General features: G+C 33.3%; 6 long non-coding RNA genes across 6 annotated transcripts; 4 read left to right on the plus strand and 2 right to left on the minus strand.

Annotated features, from left to right (window-relative positions):
- The first annotated feature begins 7,894 nt into the window (after positions 1-7,894).
- LOC120337802 (uncharacterized) lies at positions 7,895-8,649 on the plus strand. Its single transcript, XR_005569012.2, has 3 exons — positions 7,895-8,053; positions 8,194-8,264; positions 8,439-8,649. It is a non-coding gene; the product is annotated as an uncharacterized LOC120337802 (long non-coding RNA).
- Positions 8,650-10,163: 1,514 nt separating this feature from the next.
- Positions 10,164-11,747, minus strand: LOC144428364 (uncharacterized). The gene is made up of 3 exons (XR_013478314.1): positions 11,250-11,747; positions 10,925-10,995; positions 10,164-10,456 (listed from the first exon to the last, which is right to left on the minus strand). It is a non-coding gene; the product is annotated as an uncharacterized LOC144428364 (long non-coding RNA).
- A 3,455-nt stretch (positions 11,748-15,202) lies between these two features.
- LOC144428355 (uncharacterized) lies at positions 15,203-17,444 on the plus strand. The gene is made up of 3 exons (XR_013478303.1): positions 15,203-15,413; positions 15,689-15,768; positions 16,026-17,444. It is a non-coding gene; the product is annotated as an uncharacterized LOC144428355 (long non-coding RNA).
- A 2,258-nt stretch (positions 17,445-19,702) lies between these two features.
- LOC144428319 (uncharacterized) lies at positions 19,703-20,471 on the plus strand. The gene is made up of 3 exons (XR_013478272.1): positions 19,703-19,861; positions 20,019-20,089; positions 20,261-20,471. It is a non-coding gene; the product is annotated as an uncharacterized LOC144428319 (long non-coding RNA).
- Positions 20,472-22,032: 1,561 nt separating this feature from the next.
- Positions 22,033-23,207, minus strand: LOC144428008 (uncharacterized). Its single transcript, XR_013478013.1, has 3 exons — positions 23,088-23,207; positions 22,765-22,835; positions 22,033-22,296 (listed from the first exon to the last, which is right to left on the minus strand). It is a non-coding gene; the product is annotated as an uncharacterized LOC144428008 (long non-coding RNA).
- A 2,270-nt stretch (positions 23,208-25,477) lies between these two features.
- LOC120337873 (uncharacterized) lies at positions 25,478-26,425 on the plus strand. Its single transcript, XR_005569024.2, has 3 exons — positions 25,478-25,709; positions 25,982-26,061; positions 26,315-26,425. It is a non-coding gene; the product is annotated as an uncharacterized LOC120337873 (long non-coding RNA).
- The last annotated feature ends 143 nt before the right edge of the window (positions 26,426-26,568 follow it).

A 26,568-nucleotide genomic window follows, 5' to 3' on the forward strand; every position in this document is an offset into this window, starting at 1 on the left:
TAGGCTACCTGTATTTTTCTCAAAACGTATAACTTAAAATTCGAAATGGCGCAATCAGTTATTTAGTAGTATTGGTACTTGGTAAAGATGTACTCGGCGTTGATCATTACTTATCGATTTTAATCGGTAAGTATGTTGATAGGTATTTGTCTGTATGTCTTTATGTTTGTCTGTTTGTCTGTTAGATACACGTGATATCTCACGAAAGCGAGATTGAATCTGCTCCAGATTTTGCATGTGCATTCATCTTATCTCGGACCAGAATGACCATGTTTGACCCGAATCAAATTGTAGTGCATTGACACTTAGTATCAATAGCCAATTGCAGGATAATATTCGAATTTGGTCAAAACCATTTGCAAATATAAATTATCGAATTCCAATATTCTCCTTCGAAGCGATACGGCATTAAAATTTTGATTCTCATTGGCAAGGTAGAGACGGATTGCTTCCATTGACTAATTTAAAGATCAGAACAAGTATTTGTGCTGATTGGCAATTTAATACATTGGGAATTATTATTGATTACTTTTCCACGAGCAATCAAAGCCTTTATATCTCAAGAGACTGATTTATTTCAAATCAGAAAGTTCGATGAGAAATTTGATGCATTTTTTTTACTTTTGCTGTTCTAGTCTTGAGATTTCTGTAATTATCGTAACTGTATAAATAAATTGTCGACCATGCCATACATAAAGTGCAGATGACAATCAAGCTTCAGAGACGCATCCAACTCCAGCCAATACATTCCTGAAAAATTACGCTTTCAGCTACTTGCGAAGAGTCTTGACCCAAGCATTACCACCGCATAAAAATTAATCAAGTCTAGTTTAACATTCTGACGCGTCGTAAACTAAGATGAAGAATATCGCAATTTTTCTTTCTGTGGTTATGTTAGTTCTTAGCCAGGACATTCCGCCCGTAGAAGGTCGGATAATAATGATCAGTTCACCGATACGGTAAGTCTATTAGATTTCTGTTATTTTTACTTACTTGAAAAAGAAGTCCCAAACAATATCTTTTGTTTTTAAATAAAATTACCTTGAGCCAAGAGATGCTAAGTTTTATTGCATTAAAACCACTTACGGTGTCAAGTCGAATCAACAAACTAGTTTCAATTTTGCCCGAATCTGCATCCAATTTCAGCTTCAATACGGTGTATGAAGACTCATATGATAACTACCTATTTTATTAAGGCATTACAATATGGAACAATTGAAATTACAATTTATGGCTGGAAAGGGTATAAGCTTTGAACCAAGAAATTATTGAAGTTCTATAATTTAGGAATGTGTAAAACCTGAAGATGAGTTATTAGTTCTCAAAAGTTGTGGGAATCTCGATTCCCGTTAATATTATCATGTACCATTAAACATTTCGACTTTTTTTGTTACAGAAAGAGAGTTCATTGGACACGGAAATGATTAAGTAAGAATGATCAATCTGATTCACGATGTCATGGCGGAATTTTCAATAAATTATATATTGCAAAAATAAATCGTACTATTATTTGGTAGGTTGGGTAACATGGAGTTTCAGGATAAGATTCACATGCAGTTTCACGCATTTCAGTCCGAAAACGCCCAGTCATAGTTTTCACTGAACTAAGATTTTTTGGAAGCAGCGGAATCGCTGCGGCAATTTGGGTTTGTTTTGATATAAAAATTAGTTTATAAAAGAGCTTTGCTTCATAAATTTAGGTTAGAGATATGAGCAAGGCTGTGAACGAATTCAGTTGAAAAGCTTCGAAAGAGTGGATGTGAGGATGGAAAAATCTGGATGATGGGGGCTTAGGTGACAACTAAATTTGTCAAAAATGAGCCAAGCGAAACGGATAAATAGGTTTCGATATATCTCTCTATCTGTAATATTCTTCCGGATATTCCTTTCCCTAAGGGTGAGGGATTTGTCGTTTATGTTCAAAAAACTACATATGAAGAGGTATACACCAAAAAGAAGCCAGTAGATGCTTTACATTGTCGCTGGCTTCTATTTCAAAAAAAGACTTCCTAATCGTTTTATTAAATGGACGGGGAAAAGGTTGGAAATAATATTACACGAAATGCTTCACGCAGCTGGGTTTTTGATGCAGGAAGGTGGAAGCGATCAGGGGCCGAAATTTTTAAAAAACAGCTCACCGCTTGGTAAAACAAATTGAAGATCCCCAGAACAACCTCATTCCAGAGATGATAAATTTGAGCATAAACTTCAAAGATATTCGTAAAACAAAAAGAATTGAAATATGTTATGAATATAAGTGATTAGAGAAAAGTATTAATAAATGACATACCAAATCTATTTTCTTTTGTTTTTTGTTGTGTGATGTTGTACAATTTAAAGAAAAATATCAATTTCCACTGATGTTGTATTTATTTCGCATAACATCAAAGTTTAGAAAAATGTCCCCGTGTGATATATTTGCACATATTCCCGAGTACAACCATAACAACAGAAATCTTTTTCTTGACAATAAATAATATATAAACAATCAAATTATCTATGAAATGAATACACAAATAAAACACCACACTTAAAATGAACCAACACATTAAATATGGATAACAAAGCTATGAGATAAATGACATTTCAAATTGATTAGCATAAATCAGAGGTAATATAATCAACCCAACGCAATTACCTTCCTTTTGCAATGATAAAAGATTTGTGTGTAATAAAACATAGGCAGAAAGAAGGCTTTAAAAATGATTTATCTTTGCATTAATATTTATCCAATACCATTTTTTTTGTCCATTGTATACTGGTATAATACTCTTCAATATTTTATCAACTGCGCAGTTCTTACTTATGTTGAATTCGGCCTAACTCGCATGAATGATGCTAATGTTCGTGTGGCGTTGCGTGTAGATTAGAATTGATTAATTTGATCAAGGCATCACCGTTTGTTTCCAGTCAGTAAATGACAAGGTTACAACAACAAGGTCGATGAATTGTCCTGCGGAGTAGAGAATTGGTCTAACCCAATCTTGTTTTACAAATCCGCTAATAAAATTTATTAAAGCTCCGGAAATGACAAACGTAAGCGTTGAAGCAAACGCCCGCTGTAAGACATGGAGCACATCATTCGTGACTTTCGTATTATTATCCATCCACTCTGATTCTTTTCGATGCTTATAATAGAGAGGGTGGGCGAAAAGAAATAGTAGTATGGATTGAAGGAGAATAATTGTGATAAAAAGTGCAATCCATACCATGCTCATAACTTCATCACTATCTACAAGCTCACACTCATAGTTTACAATCTCATAAATGAGATCAATCATAGAAAATACAATACCGATACCAACATGCCATAAAAATTAACGATAGCGCAGCAGCACTTAGGGTTCGGGTGAAAACATTTGTCAAATCCCGCAGTACTGGGCTATTGTATAACATTCTGTGTCTGAGCCAGAATAGAATATATATAGCAAGGCTTCCAACATTTGCTAGTGACTCTTTGCTTATTTCTCCGATGTAGCAATATCCAGGGATACCTTTATAAGTCAACACTTTAAAACATACGCTGGTAACACTTTCAAGAAACATGAATAACGTCATGAAAATTTTAACCACTCTCATTATCTTAGCCAACATTACAGCTTTGGGGTCTACATTTCGCGAAGTAAAGTTTATCTCCTTAAAACTGCGAACAGGTACAATGCACTTGTTGCAACACCAAGTGTCAAAAATAGAGAGACGGTCCAATACATCGCTTCATCTTGTGTTGGTGATAATGAAGTTTTAGTTACATTGTAATCCGAACTAGTTGCATTTTTATAGAATTGCTCCATCTTAAGAAAAACGGCAATTTGTAATACAATTTATAATTTGAAAGCTTTATTAGGTAGTCTTTTTAATAAAAAATGACACGTTAGAAACTCTTACTAAATCTCGCCTTCAATATAATTGCTTAACAGTTCTGAGTTTAGAAAACGTTTAGTAGCCCCCCATTTCTCTGTGTTATTTATTGTATGCGAATAATACTTTTCTCCTGCGAGACATGCTCTCATTAACTCATATATACGTGTAATACAACAAAGTACACACATTAAATAAAAAACGCATTGTAACACTTATTGTGTATATTCGCGTTGGAAATACCTACATTAAAATTGCAAATTTGCTGAAGCGATACAAATTTAACCATTTGAAGGACTTATCTTGAAATTTGGAAAAAACAAGCCATGAGCTATGAGTTTCAATTACTGTATACAAATTATGAATCAATTTAATTATGTATATTGTGTTAGGTATTTTGGTATTTTATTGATCTAGTGATATGCGTTATTTATTTCGCACAAGCCAGCTGTTAGTGCATTGTGACGTCATATGCATGAAATAATAAATTGGAATTAGGTATAAAATTTGCAACGCAGAGGTATTAGAATTGCTCGCACGAACTAGATTGAACTGCACTAAAAACTCGTTTTGCGGACCGCACACCATTCAAAATTGGCACTTCTCCGGGGCTGCACAATTTTTCCCTTGTGGGCCGCATTTGGAACGCGGGCCGCAGGTTGCACACACCGGATTTAACCAAAACCCAGCAATCACATCATTCACCAAATCAAACTTACAATGCAACGCTAATTTTGCCATAAATCCGTTTTCAAAGCTTCATCTTACTATTTACTTACTTAAGTTATATACAATTATCAAACCTAGAACCTATCATCGAATTCGATTTACGTAGGCCTACTATCAAATCAACAAATTAGCAGCAAAATTGGTGAAAAAGAGAGTACATGCCCAACAGAGGTCTTTATCCACCATTCATGTCACACAGATAAGTCAGAATTCTATAGAGCAGGGGTGTGAAACCTGCGGGCTAAATGTGGCCCACATTATCTATGCCCGTGGCGTTACATTGTCCTAACAGCTAGCTTGAGCGAAGCGAAAACCCATGTCATAAGATAAATACACAAATTTTTGTGCCTGTAACTGCCAAAAAGTCTACGTTAAATAAAGGTGCGGCCCGCGGCTTCACCTAGATATTTGTATTTGGACCTCCTGTACCAAAGATCGCACATCCCTGATATAGAGTCCTCAATGTTCGAACTGGACCGCAACAATAGACGTGTGCCCAATTTTTACCGAAGCTACAAGAGCGCCAAAACAAATAAAGTTTATAAACAAGAATTAGACTAAAAAGACTAAAAATACATCTTTGTAAGATTTTTAGTGCACAAGTAAAATGTCACACAAGTAGCTTTGCGGTCGTGACACTTCGAAATATTTCAGTGTGAAGTAAAGAATCAAAAGTTTGTTGCGCACATCTTTATATTTCTAACAGATATGGTGAATGATCCATTCCTGTTGTCTCAGCCTCAATAAAGAGTAATTCGATAAAACACTTTGATTTTCTCAAATATTTACTGAGAAGAAGTGTGAGAATCTGCAGTCTGAGAATCTTAAAAACTTTTTTGTATATAATAAATCCTGAACCTTTATGGTGGGTAGTAAAAGCATTTTTCACTCAACCACATTTATCAACTATCACTATACCAGTCGGCAGTGTAAGAACAAAACTCAATGCACGAAATATATTCTGAAATAATTTATTGTCTGCGTTTTTTGAAGGGTTTGTGTTGAAAATTTGATGATGCTGACGATTCTCTTCTATATTCTTAATTAGGGAAAAACATTGTAATCTAAAATTAATAAGTCATATCTATTGGTTATCTTCTGTCGGCTGAAACTTTTTAGGATCCTTGAATATGTAAAGCGAAAATCAGATTCACAAGGGGGGATATAAAGTATTTTAAGTAATTTAACTGAACGTGATCAATATTTACTGGTAATTTTGAGAATATTAAATTTATTAAAATGCTTTCATTTGGGTGTTTACACATTTGTAATGTCATTTGAGATATCTATGCCACAAGAAATCTAATAATTAGAATTATATAATGACTGGCAGAGTGATGAAAAATTAGATGTCATAAAGCACATTTGCTCATTTCATATTAGCGTTTCTGAAATAATCACTGTCCTAAATTTAATTCAAAAATTCATTTTATACTATATTTGTTCCAGAAGCAGAACTTGTGCAATACCTCAAATGAACATATTTTCGTCTTTGTTTGTTTTACCTTTTATATCAGATACAAGTAAATGAAAGATATAATTCTAGAGCAGTAGCTTCCAACCTCAGATCTACCACTATAGCCACCGAGGTTTGGTTTCAAGTTTTCGAATTCAAATCTTAAATTAACAATGTCTCTTCTATAATATTTTGTTCAAAAAAGTGGTCGGAAATTTATTTTTAGATGAGTGTATTCGCACAAAAATAATTAAATTATGAAGATGACATTGTACAAAAGTTTCATAATCAAGAAGTTCTTTCCTCAAACGACGCAACGTCTCGTTCTGAAAAATATAAAATAGTAAACTACTGAAATGATTTCGTCTGCTAAAATTAAAATACCCACGTGATAAAATAATATACGCTTGCAATGCACATAGGCTTATAGTAATCAAAGCTGTAGGTTTGCATGGAATTTGATAAAACCAGGATCTGCGAAACATATTCCAAAAAGGAAAAAAATATTATGTGATCAATTTTTCATATAGTGAGTATGAGTATTAAAAATGAGTAATGATAAAAAAAACAATATTGTGTAATTAATTATATTTTGTCGATAAACAGGAGCGAGGAAAGATGATATAACTTTGACGTCTGGGACTTAACAGTGGGGTATTTCATATTATGAGATCTGTCATATAGTGCCTTTCTTGAAAATGAGTAAAGTACTTTTTGCGCTTTTTATATAAACATTTACCTTACTTTATTATTTTGAGATAGAAAGTGAAATACGTTAAGCTAGAAAAATTACAATACCGAACTATATTTCAGAACAATAGTGCTAAATTCAGACAAACATAAAATTATCATGAACGCACATATGTCCGTCAATGTCCGATATTTCTAAAAAAAGTTGTTTCTTCAATAAAATACCAAATATTTTCAACTATATTATTATGTTACCTTGTTGTTCTGACTGATCAACAATTGGTCTTTTTTGCTTTCCTTTCTACCCCGGAGTAGCAATTCTGAACGCGAACGATCATAAATAATTTGAAAGTGGCTTTGATTTTCGGTATACCACGCTTATTTATACCTCTTGCTCCGGACAAAACACCATGCAATCAACCACTCATGTCTCACTTTTATTTGGAAGAGCCAGAATGTTTGAGGTTCTGCATTGCCTGCCCAATTTTTACACCTTGGGTGGGATGGGGTCATAGGATTTGAAACCGAGATGTGTGATCTACGATGCCCACAGAGCAAAGTATAAAGCTGAAACCGCAAGACCATCGCGCTGCACAAGATTTAATAAGTAATCTTGATTACTTGAAGAAGTACTCATTATGGAATCATTACCAATATGTCATTTCAAAATCAATTTGGAAAATTATGTTGGAAACCGCCATTATCCAAATCACTCATTCATAATTGCATCATGAAAGCATTAGGCCTTTAGAAGTTAATGGATACGAAATTTATAAATTGAAACTGCACTACTTCAAAAATCATTTGGAAGTTTGAGCCTATTTATGCTACGATCGCAGTATTTGTGATATGGGGTTTGTTCTGGTGTAGGATTGTTTCTTTCTTTTTAATGGGAGACGTGATGAATAATTCAGATTAGATTACCACTGTTAAATTAGTATATTTCGTAGGGTCGGTACCACTGTTAAAAAGACTGGGACCCCATTCCGTTTCCATCAAGATAAACTGTAATTTCATAGTTTTAAATCCTTTTCCGAATAGCAGATATATATTTTACTTAGCTGTCCTACGAGAATGCAATTGTTTATAACTTTATGAGCGAATAATGAGCGATCTTTTCTTAAAAAATAGCGTGTTTAAAATCATTTATAATACAATTTCAAATTCTATTTTTGCTAAACAGCGTTTTAGGAGTAAAGTTAGCATTGAAGCATACATGGCTGCGAGGATATGGATTTTCGTTTTGGCGATGTGCGTTGCAGTATTGTTAGGACCTCAAAAAGGCAAGGCAGAAGATTCATTTCCTGGACCAGAATCAAGGTAATTTACTAAAAAAATATTTTAAAATCTCCAAATGTTGATTCCTGTTTCTTAGTTTTCGAGATGCAATTTGAACGATTGTTTTTTTTTCTCAATCGGATTCATTATCCGTTGTTTCAATTGTTGATGATTTAATTAAGAATACCAGGCGGAGAAGTGCCATGGAGTGGAAAAAAGAAAAGATCTGTTAAAGATGATTTGAATGATATAGGTGAGACTTTTATTAATGTTTATGTTGTATTTTTGCTGATACTGAAAAGAGATGCAGGAGTAGCCCAACTTCATGTGAAGCAGATACTCGCGCATACTTTTGACAGACTTTGTATATCAATTTTACTTTGAAAAGGAAGGCACTTTTTTTCCAAACATGTGTTTTCTGTTTCAGAAATGGATATTATTCTGTTTGGTGATATTGATTAACACGCCTAGAAGGAATCAGTAACTTCACTCTAGTCGGGCGACTATACATAAACGAATTGCAAGATATCTACAACAAAACGAATCAACGACGTTATGGCTCTTTTTATTTTGATTTTAATTTTACGTAGTTGTGTAAGTTGTTTGTTTGGAACATAAAATAAATTTTTATCACGTTACGTTTGTGCTTGATAGCATCACAATATAGCAGTAAGAATGCGAAGGCAATAAGATAGAAATGAACAAAAACATTTCAACGAATAAGGGATATTGTTGACAAGGTCCTATCAACTATTAGTAAACTTAACGTACCAGATGAATAGTTTTACCGCCTTATCAGTATGTTGAATATCGTTATCATTACAACAATCGCAGACAATCCTGGAATATTGCGCACGATTCTTCGAGGGGTTACGAATGCAAATAGGGACTTCACTACAACGTCGTTGAATGAAATGGAATTCCATATTGAAATTCTAATTTTTCAACCGTGTTATCAATTTTAATAGTCCATGTTAGTATAAGTCAATATTTATTTTTCATGGTTTGCCTTGATGTGTGAATAAAATTTGTCTCGTGATTGCCATCTGACTAACATAAGAAAGAACAGCCTGTTTATCAGATGATTACGAGAGGACGCAGACGGTGCAAATTATCTGCGTGGTGCTGCTTTTACAGTGGAATGAATATATTACAAGAATTTCAACTTTCCTTTTGAGAGAGGAAAGTCGATAACACAACTGTATGGCTTAGCAAATTGCAGACTCGCTATGTCAAGGGCTTGCTACTTAATTATCCCATGGACATAGGAACGATATAGTACAAAAAGAATAATATTAATTTTATCTCATAATCATTTCCACCGCATCTCCAACTTACAAGAGACAAAGAGGCTTTATTTACTAAGAATATCACGAGCTGATTGATTTGTAATATTAGCTATTCATGTGAGATACATAGCCTACCGATGCACCTAAGTCTGGTGGTTGGAATCAAGAATGGCAAATTGGAACCGATAGGCACATTTAGCTGAGAGAAAGTTATATGGATGCTCTCCACTCTTGGTCATGGGCGATTAAATAATAAACTGTTCTGCAGATTGCTGTAAAATTTTTATGAACTAACTGAATCGTTTCAAAATCGTTGTCTCCAAGAAGATATTGCCTTTAGCCAGTGATAAGATTCAAAATTTGAAAAATAGGTTTTTGTTCATATCGAACTCAATAACGACAAGTTTCCTCATTTTTCGTAGTGGGCTTGTTTAACAAACATGTCCATTATTGTTTGGATTTCGAGAAGGATTCTTGGACCCTCGTGTTGGTCTCTGTAGCATTCTTCAGGCTTTACTTTTGAGTGTTGTACCGTCGGCTGATTCAATTGGATGTTTTCTATTGACAGTTCCAGTCTTTTATCCTGTAGTCAATGCAATTACAAACTTCACGTATATCTTGGCACACAACCACTTTTCATCTATTCTGGAGACCTTTTATCACGCTAAAAACCAATACATCACCCCCCCCCCCCCTCCCCGTAACCCAGATGCTATTGGGCTATTGGAACCGTATATCCATCGCTACTCATAACTGTCGTCAGTGGCGATAAACCCCGAACTCATTTCCGAGTGCCTTATTTTAGGCTCTCAGCTGTTGCTTTAAACGATTCTGCTAGAAATCTGTTCAAATACATATATATGTCCACTTTTTGTTTCAAATATCTTGCGAATCAAATTGAACAACGGTATAATATATGCAATGAAAGTTCACTAAAATAGCAATATCCAAATTAAAATTAAAAATTTTTGAACAAATTTTTAGGTAATGTATATCAAAATCCTTATACTAGCAAAAAATCTTATTTAAAAATTCAATAAACAGTATGCAATTTTAATTTTCGCATCGAAAGGAAAAACGAAATGTGTCTCAAACATCTTTTGAATACGTCCACTGATTTACTCGAGAACCTCCGCCTCTACAAAAAGAGCGATATCTGTAAGAAAAAAAGTGATACATTCAATTAATAGTGAAGTGGAAAGAATAAGATTTTAAAATTTGTCAACATGGCAGTGCAAAATATATTCGATAAACCTAAAATAATTAGCTTACCGGCTACAATTAATCAAATTTTGTTTATAAAAAAGTAGATTTAATTTAAAATTTGTCTCTCTTTTTCTATTAATTCAATAGAATATCCAATACCATTTTAATAAATTGATATTGGAACTTTTTAGGAAGCCTGTGCACCACTGTAAATACTTAATTCCAAATTCTCAATAGTTTCCTCAATGTTTAGCATTATTGCGCAATAGAAGACTTGGGACACATACTATTTTTTTTAACAAAGTGGTTTATATAAAGCTTATGTGGAATTCTCCATTGCCAATAAAACAAAAATACAATTAGATCTTCATTTGTAAAATGACCCAGCAGGAATGTATAAAAGTAATTTTGCACGCGCCTGAATTTTCATCATTGTCTACTGTGGATCTCCTTTTCTTTTTTCCAAGCCACGCCGGGGCTACTGGGTGTCTAAAATGCAAAATTTATTTAAAATATAGGAACATATTGTTGCAATATATTAAATAGTTTGATTTCATTTCATCAAAAAAAATACCAGAAATTACAAAGTTTGTCATTATGAATCATCTATTTGCTGACATCTATTGAAACCAAAAAAAGTTGCGACAAACTATGAAAACTTGAACTATAAAACTTATTTAAAATGTGGATAGAATGCAATGTAAATTGGTTGATACTTCCCGAAAAAATCGAAAAATCACCACCTTGAATAAACTATGCCATGAACAGCCGACTCTCCATCCTTGTCATTGCAATTGGTGATGTGGATGAACATAAAGCAATAAAGTACACAGATGAAAAAAAATTCTACTTTCATACTCTTGTTCTCACTTTCAAGTTTAATGTTAAAACAAAATAATGATTAGTATTCAAAATACAAAATATAATTTTGACCACTGCACGAACTTTCTATTTTAAATTGGCCTTTAGAAACATCAAACGTTTACATTTATACTTTGAAGGACTTTGACGGGACGTTCTGCTAGAAATTAAAAATGCTTACGAAAACGCAAATTCAATGAAATATAAACGAAAATTGAAAATAATTTTTTAGAACAAGGTATGAAAATGGCGGACAAAACGAATCCTCCTTTCTCGCCAATATAACCATGGATGAACATAAATTGGCAGGATCAACTCATTGCAAGCTATAGCGACAGCAAATGCGTTTCAACTTGTATTACTCCGAGCGGGCATTTTAAATTCCACAAAACATAACATGGTAAGAAGAATACCGGTCGCAAACATCTGATTCCTGGCAATAATTTAGCATTCACATATAATATATTACGAATTACTGTAATTATAAACCGTTCATGTTGTTTTCACAAGTTTTATCAGATCCAAAATACCGTTGATAAATACGACATGTGAGATATAATTCAGCCACCGTGAATACTGGATGAATGCTTGAGCCAACTTTTTTCATCAAACGGCCTCTCAGGAGGGTCGTTCTGTTTTCATATCATTTCTTATCGCCAGAAATTATTTTAGTATGTTAGTAATTCATTGCAAAAAACTTGATCAAAAATGAGTAAAATCTCCGATCATTGATTTGATATTGCTGATTTCATATGAGATTAGCGGTTTGTTCCTATCCATTAACTGTAGATGATCTCGCGTGACCAACTAGTTAACTGTTAAATATCAAATTAGATAATTTCAAGTTCTGTAGCAAAGACACTGTCACTGATTCTCTGTCGAATAAATAAATTTATACACGTCCTAGCGGTGACATAAAACTTTACTATCTATAGCAGGGCTGGGCAATTTTTGCAATCGGGCCACATTGAATATTCAAAATGCAGTGGCGGGCCGGACTAAGTAAAGTCAACCTACATTGTATTCTATTGCACATTTAAATAAAACAAAGTAGGCCTACTATTGTACTTTGTTAAAATTGTTATTCTAAGCACAATTATTTAAGCTAGTTGAAAACATAAATCTCACAGTTTCGAGAGAATACATAGGATCAGAGAAACGGCACGCTTGCATAACAACACCGAATATGATCATTAATGCTGAAGAGTGAGTAACAATGCGGAATTAGGACCATGCCTTCGGTGGCCAAACATCGTGATTCGTATATTCATAGCATTTTTAACGTGATCAGAAAAATTGTAATGCATCGGAAGGCGTTGCGAGCTTAAAAGTTTGGGGAGGACTACTCTAAAATACCATGGCTATCTGCTGATATATTTAAAATGTCTTAGTACGGGCACAATATCTTGCTTTATTGTTTTCAACTCAACCCACGGTTGCTTTAGCGAAATATAAGCATTACTACACTGAAATACCACCGCATTCCGCGGACATAAAAATGTGAGATGAAGTGACAGATTAATTTTAGTCGTGTTTTGCGATTTCGCGAATTCGACAAATCTGATCTGTTTTTTCACCGCTGACTTCGCTCTGTTTTAAAGATTTTTCCGTTAGAAAAATTTTCACGTCTGCGATAAAACCACACCGAGTAAAATTCATTCTAGTACCATAAAAATCAATTGAATTTACTTTACATTAATTATCTTATATATCAGGCCCCGGCGGTAGTTTTAAAATTCATCAAAAGTTACACGTGCACATTCGACTTTCAATTCGGTCATGGTATGGTTGCGAAAGCCATCCAATTGAAATGTGTGCCGTGGGCACATAGTTTTTCAGTTTCCAATTTTTACACAGCGTTTCAATCGCGAGCCTTCTAAATCAAAACCTGCTTCTGTTCGTTCATTTTTAGTATTTTTGTATTGTCGCTCTTTATTCTAGATTTAGGTTGGTTAAAGATCACTCCTTTGTTTATCTTTAGCACCTCGTCGCCGATAATTATATATTAACTCGTTTTTCTCAGTGGTTTCACAGTTCCGTATACAAGGCATATATATATGTCGAAAGCAGTTTGTGATTTGAAGAGAATATTCACCGACGTAAAGGTGTTCAAGGTCTAAATAACACATCACACTGACGAAAACAATCGGCGATTTAAAACAAATAGTAGAACGTTATTACCGACTTTTTCATTATGCTAAGAATTTCTTTTGTTCACAGTTAAAGTATATTTTATATGCCCATGAACAAAAAAAGTGTCTAAATCTAGTAACGGGCTTGCGGGCCGGATGAAACGTTGCTGCGGGCCGGATGTGGCCCGCGGGCCACAACTTGCCCAGGCCTGATCTATAGTATCCCATATAAGAAATGGAATGAGTAAATTTCGCTCAGAATACTCCGAGAAAAATAAAAGTAATCGCATTTAAATTTTTGTAGAAGGTTATGATATAAGTATATCTTGTATCGATATGTGAGAGTAAGTAGGCTACAACATAGTCAATGACAAATATCAGCAAAGTGAACCAACGTAAGTTTGAATAAAATGAACTTGCTTAAGTAGGTAATAAGAATGCAATTTTTGATAATCATTGCTACAAACAATTAAATGCTGCCTATTATTTAATATATACTAGAGTTTAAATTGATGCTACTTAATCGCAATCATTTGCCACCCAATATAAGAAAAAGCAAAAATCATATTTAAAAAAATTCAATCAGTCTCTGACACTTAAAAATTTCCATTTCACTTTGTTTTAGTTTTAGTAGGATGATTAGGCTCATCGATTCAATCAATCCTTTTTTCTATATTGATTTAATTGCAAAATTCCACATTTACCTTGCCATGAGGCAGAATCATGTAATGATTGGAAAATAGGTACAAACAATTAATTTCGCTCAGACCTAACAGTTGAACTGCAATATTACCAAAATGATACTGATATTGAATCTTAATTGAAGGTTAATTTCTCTTCTTCTGTTTAAATTATTATTAAGAACTGGCCTATTCTAACAAAAAAAATTGCTACCTAATTAGACAGAGAGTAACTGATTTTTGGACATTCTGAAGTAGACTTTGAAAAAAAAAATGCTTGCCAATTCTAGAACATTTTGTCTCTCATTAATTAAATTAATAGTATATAGGTAATGTTCTACTAAAGATAAAAGCTGAATAAAACACAATAAAGTAGTGAAGTAGGTAAATCGTACAAGAGTATTGTCGGGGCTGTGTATTGAAATTTGCAATGGCACAATCTGTTAAATAGTAATAATGGCATTTGGAGAGATGAAATTATTTACTTGAACAAAAAAAAGATTTGAGATGAGACTGCAAAAATTATTTTTAGGAAGTGCTAATCGTACATGTTCTGCAAGAGTATTCGAAAAATATTCTAATTTATTCTTCGTCCAATGTATAGCAAAACTTGTTTGACTCGAATTGAAAACTGTGAGTAATGGCAATTTGGATCAATATCAATTTGAAGGATAATATTCGCATTTCGCATTAATATCATCAATTGAATTTAAATATTATAATTTTGAATCATCGAGGTAGAAAATGTACTACTTTAAACACTAGAACAAGTGTTTGTGCTCATGGACAGATTTATACTTGAAAAATCATGGTTAATTACGACTGCACGAGTCAACAAGGCATTTATATCTCAAGAGACTTACTTAAATGGTTTCATATCGGAAAGTTCGATCGAAAATTTGATATTTTTTGCTATGCTAGTCTTGAAATTTCTGCAATTACCCTGAATATTTAAATAAATGATCGTCAATGCCGTATATAAATCGCTTCAGAAACGCATCCAAATCCAGTCAACACATTCCTTCTCTTGTACGAAGACAAAAAACCTCATAAAAATAATTTGCCTGTCGACATAAATTGAACTTCTTATATATATTACAGTATAAATTTTTCTGAGCATCTTCAAGATTAGAAAAAAGAATATCGCAATTTTTCTTGCTGTAGTCATGTTAGTTCTTAGCCAGGACATTTCTCCAGTTGAATGTCGGACATTGAAGATCAGTTCACCAATACGGTAAGTCAATTAGATTTCTGTTATTTTTAGCTGGTTGAATTGAAGACGTTCTCCATTTCTTTGGGTTCCAGCTACTTTTAAAGAGTTGATATAGTTTCACAAATTATTCATTTAAAAAAATAAATCCTGGGTGATAATTAATAAGATTCCAATAAAAATTTTCTTCATCGAGGAATCGAAAACACATAAAGTTTGCCATAGTTCAAGCACCATTATACCAACCTCATCGTGTATTAAGTGATTCAGTTGAAAGTCGTTTATTTTACATTTTGCAGGTTAAGCACACAGCCACCATTCTACGCATGGGAACGGAAAAAGCGCAGTGTGGAAACTGATGTAAATTTGCAGATAAAAGGTGATGACATTTTGATTGATATTGTTAGTCTTGAAAGTCTAAATTTTATTTAAAAAAAATTATTTAAGGCACTACTATGTGAATTATTTGAAAGTACGAGTTATGGCTGAAAGAGTTCTCAGTTCTGCATCAAGAAAATATTATGATCGTATCTCCAACGTTCAAAATCTGAAGCTCAGTAGCCTACTATGTCGTGGAAATCTCCATTCTCGTTAATAGTATCTTGTAAGTTTAAACACATTCACCTTTTGTTACAGAAAGAGAGAACACGGTCATTGGACAAGCAAAAGGTTAAGAAGTATCACTGAACAATCGGATTCACAACGTTATGGCGGGTTTCTGAATTAAACATAAATTGCATAAACTAATCGAACTATTGTTTGGTCTATTGAGTGGAGGGATGAAAATCTAGTTTTGGTATTTGTAAATTCATCTTGTGACTATGTGATATAACCGCTTATCACTGTCGCTTTTTAATTTTTGAATTTATTTTTCGTTAATGCTTCACACAGTTTGCCATTTTCAGTCCGAAAAACGGCGAGTCATAATTTTTACTGGCGCAACCAACTATTTTCAGGAACGAGCGGAATCTTACCGGTTAGGCATTGTCCACCTAATTTATCACATCATGCGTTCGAGATATTTGATTTGCGATGAAGCATAATTGCAGTCATAGTGCTCTAATCCAGATAGACCACTATCGCAATATTATATAAATATTTACCTAGAAGTGTAATTCGTATGCTTTATCTTTGTGTCGGTGATGCATTAGATAGAGTTTGGAACGAGATTTGAAACACTTTAAATAGACACTTTGAGGCAGGGGGGCACAACTTCTATAAGCATACGTACAAAAGTTTCCAAAATAATCTTGTCGCGTGCAACGTCACGTTCGAATAATTGATGGTATTGTAAAGGAACTTCAGAAAAACACATGTTAATGAAAAAGTATCCACTCAAACAATTTGATGTTATTAAGACGTTTTTGAAGGCGACTTGAGTTTTTTTATTATATAAACGTAAGGTATTAGGATTTATTATAAATAGAAGAATTATTTATTTCCAAACCGTTAGCGTGCCACGTCCGAACATATGATGTGCCACTTTGGGCCCGCGTGCCCCGCGTCGTGCACCCTCGCTTTATGGGAACAGGGTAAGTGGAAAGAATTAAACACATCGGATTATATTGGTAAAAACTTTCCGTATAGAGATTTGACAATCCAGGACCTCTAACGATAAAATCCTTTCTGGGAAAGACGAGATCGGAAAGTTCAGACAAATATAGCTTGCTATTATAGGTATTGCAGTACTTCGGACCATGATTCGTGGAATGGTAGAGTTGTAAGCAAGCGTCCTTAAAATTTAATGAGTAAAATGTTAAAAATCCTTCTGTGAGATCACAAAAAAACGCTATTAAAATGCTGATTCAATCTTGCCCTCAACAAAAAGGAAAGTGGTGACAGCTGTAGGTGTTTTGCTTTTGCATTGTATAAGAAATTCATATGAGCTATGCGCTTACCGTTTGATATGTAAAGGGAAATATAATTGTCATTATCAATGCAAATTAAAATGGGTTGTCGATGATTTTATCTCATATTTCTTTGTTAATAAATTTAGCAATTATATGTTTGTGGATGTTAGAGTTTTATATAGGAAAATCAGGAGTAACTTAAACATCAGATGGTTCAATATCAACATGAATCATTTTCCCACCTCCATTACCAGTTTGTCTGTATCCTCACTCGTCATTGGTTCTAGCTAGACCGTGACGCTCAAGATTGTCCAGTTTGGAGCGCCTTTCATGCCCCTCAACTTTTTCAGTTGTGTAAAAGGGTTCCTCCTCAAGCTCGTAAACACGGTCTTCCAGCTTACGAATTATGAATCTTGCTAGGAAGATATCTCATCAATCACACATATTTGATTGAAATGTTTGCGACTATTTAACCAAGGGGGTTCAACATCTCGCTTGTATATATAGAATGTTGAATTGGCAATAATTTTTGAGTGAGATTATTGTGGTATTCTAAGGTAGATTTAGACATGTTGGCCATAATCAAACGGGGAATAATGAATAATGTGTCGCTCATGGGCTGTGACTGATGTTTCATTTAGAAGTTGGTCCGTCTCTGTTTCGTTCATACTGTAAGTCGGACGAGAACTAAGAACTATAATTTTCATAGGATTGTTTCTTGTACTTATACAAAAAGTAAATAATAACAAATAATACATATTACTAACTTTTTAAAACACAATATTGTTAAATATTAAATGATAGACTTGTCGATTATTATGAAAATTATGTTTCAAATTTTTTGTTTCTGATTTTTTTTTTGTTATTTGCTGGTACAAAGACTGTCATCAGCGTATGCTTCTTCATGTACTTTTGCAATAAATGGATATTGGAAGTATCGCTATTTACATTCTTTCAGAACGATTCCCGCCAGAGTTGAATTTCGGTTCTGTTCGTACAATGGTTTTACGGCTTAAAATCAGTAGTATAGTAATCCTATCTGTAGGTTTGCATTGAATTTGATAAAACCAGAATCTGCGAAACATATTCCAAAAAGGAAAAAAATATTATGTGATCAATTTTTCATATAGTGAGTATAAGTATTAAAAATGAGTAATGATGAAAAAAAAAACAATATTGTGTAATTAATTTTATTTTGTCGATAAACAGGAGCGAGGAAAGATGATATAACTTTGACGTCTGGGACTTAACAGTGGGGTATTTCATATTATGAGATCTGTCATATAGTGCCTTTCTTGAAAACGAGTAAAGTACTTTTTACGCTTTTTATATAAACATTTACCTTATTTTAATATTTTGAGATAGAAAGTGAAAAACGTTAAGCTAGAAAAATTACAATACCGAACTATATTTCAAAAGAATGGTGCTAAATTCAGACAAACATGAAATTATCATGAACGCACATATATCCGTCAATGTCCGATATTTCTACAAAAAGTTGTTTCTTCAATAAAATGACAAAAAATTATTTTAATTCAACAATATTATTATGTTACCTCGTTGTTCTGGCTGATCTACAATTGATCTTTTTCGCTTTCCTTTCCACCCCGGAGTAGCCATTCTGAGCGCGAACGATCATAAATAATTTGAAAGTGGCTTTGATTTTCGGTATACCACACTTATTTATACCTCTTGCTCCGAACAAAACACCATGCAATCAACCACTCATATCTCACTTTTATTTGGAAGAGCCAGAATTTTTGAGGTTCTACATTGCCTGCCCAATTTTTACACTTTGGATGGGATGGGGTCATGGAATTTGAATCCGAGATGTGTGATCTACGACGCCCACAGAGCAAAGTATAAAGCTTTAACCGCAAGGCCATCGCGCTGCACAAGATTTAATACGTAATCTTGATGACTTGAAGAAGTACTCATTATGGAATCATTACCAATAGGTCATTTCAAATTCAATTTGGAAAATTATGTTAAATACCGCCATTATCCAAATCACTCATTCATAATTGCATCATGAAAGCATTAGGCCTTTAGAAGTTAATGGATACGAAATTTATAAATTGAAACTGCACTACTTCAAAAATCATTTGGAAGTTTGAGCCTCTTTATGCTACGATCGCAGTTTTTTGTGATATGGGGTTTGTTCTGTTGTAGGATTATTTCTTTCTTTTTAATGGGATACGTGATGAATAATTCAGATTAGATTACCACTGTTAAATTAGTATATTTCGTAGGGTCGGTACCACTGTTAAAAAGAATGGGACCCCATTCCGTTTCCATCAAGATAAACTGTAATTTCATACTTTTGAATCCTTTTCCGAATAGCAGATATATAATTTACTTAGCTGTCCTACGAGAATGCGATTGTTTATAACTTTGTGAGCGAATAATGAGCGATCTTTTCTCAAAATAAGGCGTGTTTAAAATCATTTATAATACAATTTCAAATTCTATTTTTGCTAAACAGCGTTTTAGGAGTAAAGTTAGCATTGAAGCATACATGGCTGCGAGGATATGGATTTTCGTTTTGGCGATGTGCGTTGCAGTATTGTTAGGACCTCAAAAAGGCAAGGCAGAAGATTCATTTCCTGGACCAGAATCAAGGTAATTTACTAAAAAAATATTTTAAAATCTCCAAATGTTGATTCCTGTTTCTTAGTTTTCGAGAAAATCCGAATCTCAATGCAATTTGAACGATTGTTTTTTTTTTTCTCAATCGGATTCATCATCCGTTGTTTCAATTGTTGATGATTTAATTAAGAATACCAGGCGGAGAAGTGCCATGGAGTGGAAAAAAGAAAAGATCTGTTAAAGATGATTTGAATGATATAGGTGAGACTTTTATTAATGTTTATGTTGTATTTTTGCTGATACTGAAAAGAGATGCAGGAGTAGCCCAACTGCATGTGAAGCAGATACTCGCGCATACTTTTGACAGACTTTGTATATGAATTTTGCTTTAAATAAGTCACTTTTTTTCCAAACATGTGTTTTCTGTTTCAGATATGGATATTATTCTGTTTGGTGATATTGATTAACACGCCTAGAAGGAATCAGTAACTTCACTTTAGTCGGGCGACTATACATAAACGAATTGCAAGATATCTACAACAAAACGAATCAACGACGTTATGGCACTTTTTATTTTGATTTTAATTTTACGTAGTTGTGTAAGTTGTTTGTTTGGAACATAAAATAAATTTTTATCACGTTACGTTTGTGCTTGATAGCATCACAATATAGCAGTAAGAATGCGAAGGCAATAAGATAGAAATGAACAAAAACATTTCAACAAATAAGGGATATTGTTGACAAGGTCCTATCAACTATTAGTAAAGTTAACGTACCAGATGCATAGTTTTACCGCCTTATCAGTATGTTGAATATCGTTATCATTGCAACAATCGCAGACAATCCTGGAATATTGTGCACGATTCTTCGAGGGGTTACAAATGCAAATAGGGACTTCACTACAACGTCGTTGAATGAAATGGAATTCCATATTGAAATTCTAATTTTTCAACCGTGTTATTCCATGTTAGTATAAGTCAATATTTATTTTTCATGGTTTGCCTTGATGTGTGAATAAAATTTGTCTCGTGATTGCCATCTGACTAACATAAGAAAGAACAGCCTGTTTATCAGATGATTACGAGAGGACGCAGACGGTGCAAATTATCTGCGTGGTGCTGCTTTTACAGTGGAATGAATATATTACAAAAATTTCAACTTTCCTTTTGAGAGAGGAAAGTCGATAACACAACTGTATGGCTTAGCAAATTGCAGACTCGCTATGTCAAGGGCTTGCTACTTAATTATCCCATGGACATAGGAACGATATAGTACAAAAAGAATAATACTAATCTTATCTCATAATCATTTCCACCGCATCTCCAACTTACAAGAGACAAAGAGGCTTTATTTACTAAGAATATCACGAGCTGATTGATTTGTAATATTAGCTATTCATGTGAGACACATAGCCTACCGATGCACCTAAGTCTGGTGGTTGGAATCAAGAATGGCAAATTGGAACCGATAGGCACATTTAGCTGAGAGAAAGTTATATGGATGCTCTCCACTCTTGGTCATGGGGCGATTAAATAATAAACTGTTCTGCAGATTGCTGTAAAATTTTTATGAACTAACTCAATCGTTTCAAAATCGTTGTCTCCAAGAAGATATTGCCTTTAGCCAGTGATAAGATTCAAAATTGGTTTGAAAAATAGAATGAAAATGAAAAAAAATGAAAAATAGGTTTTTGTTCATATCGAACTCAATAACGACAAGTTTCCTCATTTTTCGTAGTGGGCTTGTTTAACAAACATGTCCATCATTGTTTGGATTTCGAGAAGGATTCGTGGACCCTCGTGTTGGTCTCTGTAGCATTTTTCAGGCTTTACTTTTGAGTGTTGTACCGTCGGCTGATTCAATTGGATGTTTTCTATTGACAGTTCCAGTCTTTTATCCTGTAGTCAATGCAATTACGAACTTCCCGTATATCTTGGCACACAACCACTTTTCATTTATTCTGGAGACCTTTTATCACGCTAAAAACCAATACATCACCCCCCCCCCCCCCCGTAACCCAGATGCTATTGGGCTATTGGAACCGTATATCCATCGCTACTCATAATTGTCGTCAGTGGCGATAAACCCCGAACTCATTTCCGAGTGCCTTATTTTAGGCTCTCAGCTGTTGCTTTAAACGATTCTGCTAGAAATCTGTTCAAATACATATATATGTCCACTTTTTGTTTCAAATATCTTGCGAATCAAATTGAACAACGGTATAATATATGCAATGAAAGTTCACTAAAATAGCAATATCCAAATTAAAATTAAAAATTTTTGAACAAATTTTTAGGTAATGTATATCAAAATCCTTATACTAGCAAAAAATCTTATTTAAAAATTCAATAAACAGTATGCAATTTTAATTTTCGCATCGAAAGGAAAAACGAAATGTGTCTCAAACATCTTTTGAATGCGTCCACTGATTTACTCGAGAACCTCCGCCTCTATAAAAAGAGCGATATCTGTAAGAAAAAAAGTGATACATTCAATTAATAGTGAAGTGGAAAGAATAAGATTTTAAAATTTGTCAACATGGCAGTGCAAAATATATTCGATAAACCTAAAATAATTAGCTTACCGGCTACAATTAATCAAATTTTGTTTATAAAAAAGTAGATTTAATTTAAAATTTGTCTCTCTTTTTCTATTAATTCAATAGAATATCCAATACCATTTTAATAAATTGATATTGGAACTTTTTAGGAAGCCTGTGCACCACTGTAAATACTTAATTCCAAATTCTCAATAGTTTCCTCAATGTTTAGCATTATTGCGCAATAGAAGACTTGGGACACATACTATTTTTTTTAACAAAGTGGTTTATATAAAGCTTATGTGGAATTCTCCATTGCCAACAAAGCAAAAATACAATTAGATCTTCCTTTGTAAAATGACCCAGCAGGAATGTATAAAAGTAATTTTGCACGCGCCTGAATTTTCATCATTGTCTACTGTGGATCTCCTTTTCTTTTTTCCAAGCCACGCCGGGGCTACTGGGTGTCTAAAATGCAATTTTTTATTATTATATGAACATATTGTTGCAATATATTACATAGTTTGATTTCATTTCATCAAAAAAAATACCAGAAATTACAAAGTTTGTCATTATGAATCATCTATTTGCTGACATCTATTGAAACCAGAAAAAGTTGAGACAAACTATGAAAACTTGAACTATAAAACTTATTTAAAATGTGGATAGAATGCAATGTAAATTGGTTGATACTTCCCGAAAAAATCGAAAAATCACCACCTTGAATAAACTATGCCATGAACAGCCGACTCTCCATCCTTGTCATTGCAATTGGTGATGTGGATGAACATAAAGCAATAAAGTACACAGATGAAAAAAAGTTCTACTTTCATACTCTTGTTCTCACTTTCAAGTTTAATGTTAAAACAAAATAATGATTAGTACTCAAAATACAAAATATAATTTAGACCACTGCACGAACTTTCTATTTTAAATTGGCCTTTAGGAACATCAAACGTTTACATTATTACTTTGAAGGACTTTGACGGGACGTTCTGCTAGAAATTAAAAATGCTTACGAAAACGCAAATTCAATGAAATATAAACGAAAATTGAAAATAATTTTTTAGAACAAGGTATGAAAATGGCGGACAAAACGAATCCTCCTTTTCCGCCAATATAACCGTGGATGAGCGTAAATTGGCAGGATCAACTCATTGCAAGCTATAGCGACAGCAAATGCGTTTCAACTTGAATAACTCCGACCGGACATTTTAAATTCCACAAAACATAACAAGGTAAGAAGAATATCGGTCGTAAACATTTGATTCCTGGCAATAATTTAGCATTCACATATAATATATTACGAATTACTGTAATTATAAACCGTTCACGTTGTTTTCACAAGTTTTATCAGATTCATTCATTGCAAAAAACTTGATCAAAAATGAGTAAAATCTCCCATCACTGACTTGATATTGCTGATTTCATTGAGCTATTAGATTAGCGGTTTGTTCCTATCCATTAACTGTAGATGATCTAGCGTGACCAACTAGTTAACTGTTAAATATCGAATTAGATAATTTCAAGTTCTGTAGCAAAGACACTGTCACTGATTCTCTGTCGAATAATTAAATTTATACACGTCCTAGCGGTGACATAAAACTTTTCTATCTATAGTATCCCCTATAAGAAATGAAATGAGTAAATTTTGCTCAGAATACTCCGAGAAAAATGAAAGTAATCGCATTTAAATTTTTGTAGAAGTTTATAATATAAGTATATCTTGTATCGATATGTGAGAGTAAGTAGGCTACAACATAGTCAATGACAAATATCAACAAAGTGAATCAACGCAAATTTGAATAAGATGAACTTGCTTAAGTAGGTAATAAGAATGAAATTTTTGATAATCATTGCTACAAACAATTAAATGCTGCTTATTATTTAATAGATACTAGAGTTTAAATTGATGCTACTTATTCAAAATCATTTGCCAACCCAATATACGAAAAAGCAAAAATCATCTTTACAAAAATTCAATCAGTCTCTGACACTTGAAAATTTCCATTTCACTTTGTTTTAGTTTTAGTAGGATGATTAGGCTCATCGATTCAATTATTCCCTTTTTCTGTATTGATTTAATTGCAAAGTTCCACATTTACCTTGCCATGAGGCAGAATCATGTAATGACTGGAAAATAGGTACAAACAATTAATTTCACTCAGACCTAACAGTTGAACTGCAATATTACCAAAATGATATTGAATCTTAATTGAAGGTTAATTTCTCTTCTTCTGTTTAAATTATTATTAAGAACTGGCCTATTCTAACAAAAAACTGCTACCTAATTAGACAGAGAGTAACTGATTTTTGGACATTCTGAAATATACTTTAAAAAAAAATGCTTGCCAATTCTAGAACATTTTGTCTCTCATTAATTAAATTAATAGTATATAGGTAATGTTCTACTAAAGATAGAAGATAAATAAAACACAATAAAAGTGGTAAAGTGGGTAAATCGTACAAGAGTATTGTCGGGTCTCAAAACGAAGTATGTGTATTGAAATTTGCGATGGCACAATCTGTTAAATATGAATAATGCCTTTTAGAGCAATGAAATCATTTACTTGAACAAAAAAAGATTTGAGATGAGACTGCAAAAATTATTTTTAGGAAGTGCTAATCGTACATGTTCTACAAGAGTGTGATTTGAAAAAATATTCAAATTTATTTTTTGTCCAATGTATAGCAAAACTTGTTTGACTCGAATTAAAAACTGTGAGTAATGGCAATTGGGATCAATATCAATTTGAAGGATAATATTCGCATTTCGCATTAATATCATCAATTGAATTTAAATATCATGATTTCGAATCATTCTTGTAGACGAGGTAGAAAATGTACTACTTTAAACACTAGAACAAGTGTTTGTGCTTATGGACAGATTTATGCTTGAAAAATTATGGTTAATTATGACTGCACGAGTCAACAAGGCATTTATATCTCAAGAGACTTACTTAAATGGTTTCATATCGAAAACTTCGATCAAAAATTTGATATTTTTTGCTATGCTAATCTTGAGATTATTGCAATTACCATGAATATTTAAATAAATGATCGTCAATGCCATATATAAATCGCTTCAGAAACGCATCCAAATCCAGTCAACACATTCCTTGTCTTGTATGAAGACAAAAAACCTCATAAAAATAATTTGCCTGAAATCGACATAAATTGAACTTCTTGTGTATATTACAGTATAAATTTTTCTGAGCATCTCCAAGATTAGAAAACTAAGATGAAGAATATCGCAATTTTTCTTGCTGTAGTCATGTTAGTTCTTAGCCAGGACATTTCTCCAGTTGAATGTCGGACATTGAAGATCAGTTCACCAATACGGTAAGTCAATTAGATTTCTGTTATATTTAGCTGGTTGAGTTAATGACGTTCTCCATTTCTTTGGGTCTCGGCTACTTTGAACAGTTGATATAGTTTCACAAATTATTCATTGCAAAAGGAATCCTGGGTGATAATTAATGAGATTCAAATATAAATTTTCTTCATCGAGAAATCGAAAACCCATAAAGTTTGCCATAGTTTAAGCACCATTATACCAACCTCATCGTGTATTAAGTGATTCAGTTGAAAGTCGTTTATTTTACATTTTGCAGGTTAAGCACACAGCCACCATTCTACGCATGGGAACGGAAAAAGCGCAGTGTGGAAACTGATGTAAATTTGCAGATAAAAGGTGATGACATTTTAATTGATATTGTTAGACTTGGAAGTCTAAGTTTTATTTTAAAAAAATTCTTCAAGGCACTATTATGTAAATTTTTCGAAAGTACAAGTTATGGCTGAAAGAGTTCTCAGTTCTGATCAAGAAAATATTATGATCGTATCTCCAACGTTCAAAATCTGAAGCTCAGCGTACTATGTCGTGGAAATCTCCATTCTCGATAATATTATCTTGTAAGTTTAAACACATTCACCTTTTGTTACAGAAAGAGAGAACACGGTCATTGGACAAGCAAAAGGTTAAGAAGTATCACTGAACAATCGGATTCACAATGTTATGGCGGGTTTCGGAATTAAACATAAATTGCATAAACAAATCGTACTATTGTTTGGTCTATTGAGTGGAGGGATGAAAATCTAGTTTTGGTATTTGTAAATTCATTTTGTGACTATGTGATATAACCGCTTATCACTGTCGCTTTTTAATTTTTGATTTTATTTTTCGTTAAAGCTTCACACA

Source organism: Styela clava, chromosome 10 (assembly GCF_964204865.1).
Source record: "Styela clava chromosome 10, kaStyClav1.hap1.2, whole genome shotgun sequence".
Classification (NCBI taxonomy): Eukaryota; Metazoa; Chordata; class Ascidiacea; order Stolidobranchia; family Styelidae; genus Styela; species Styela clava.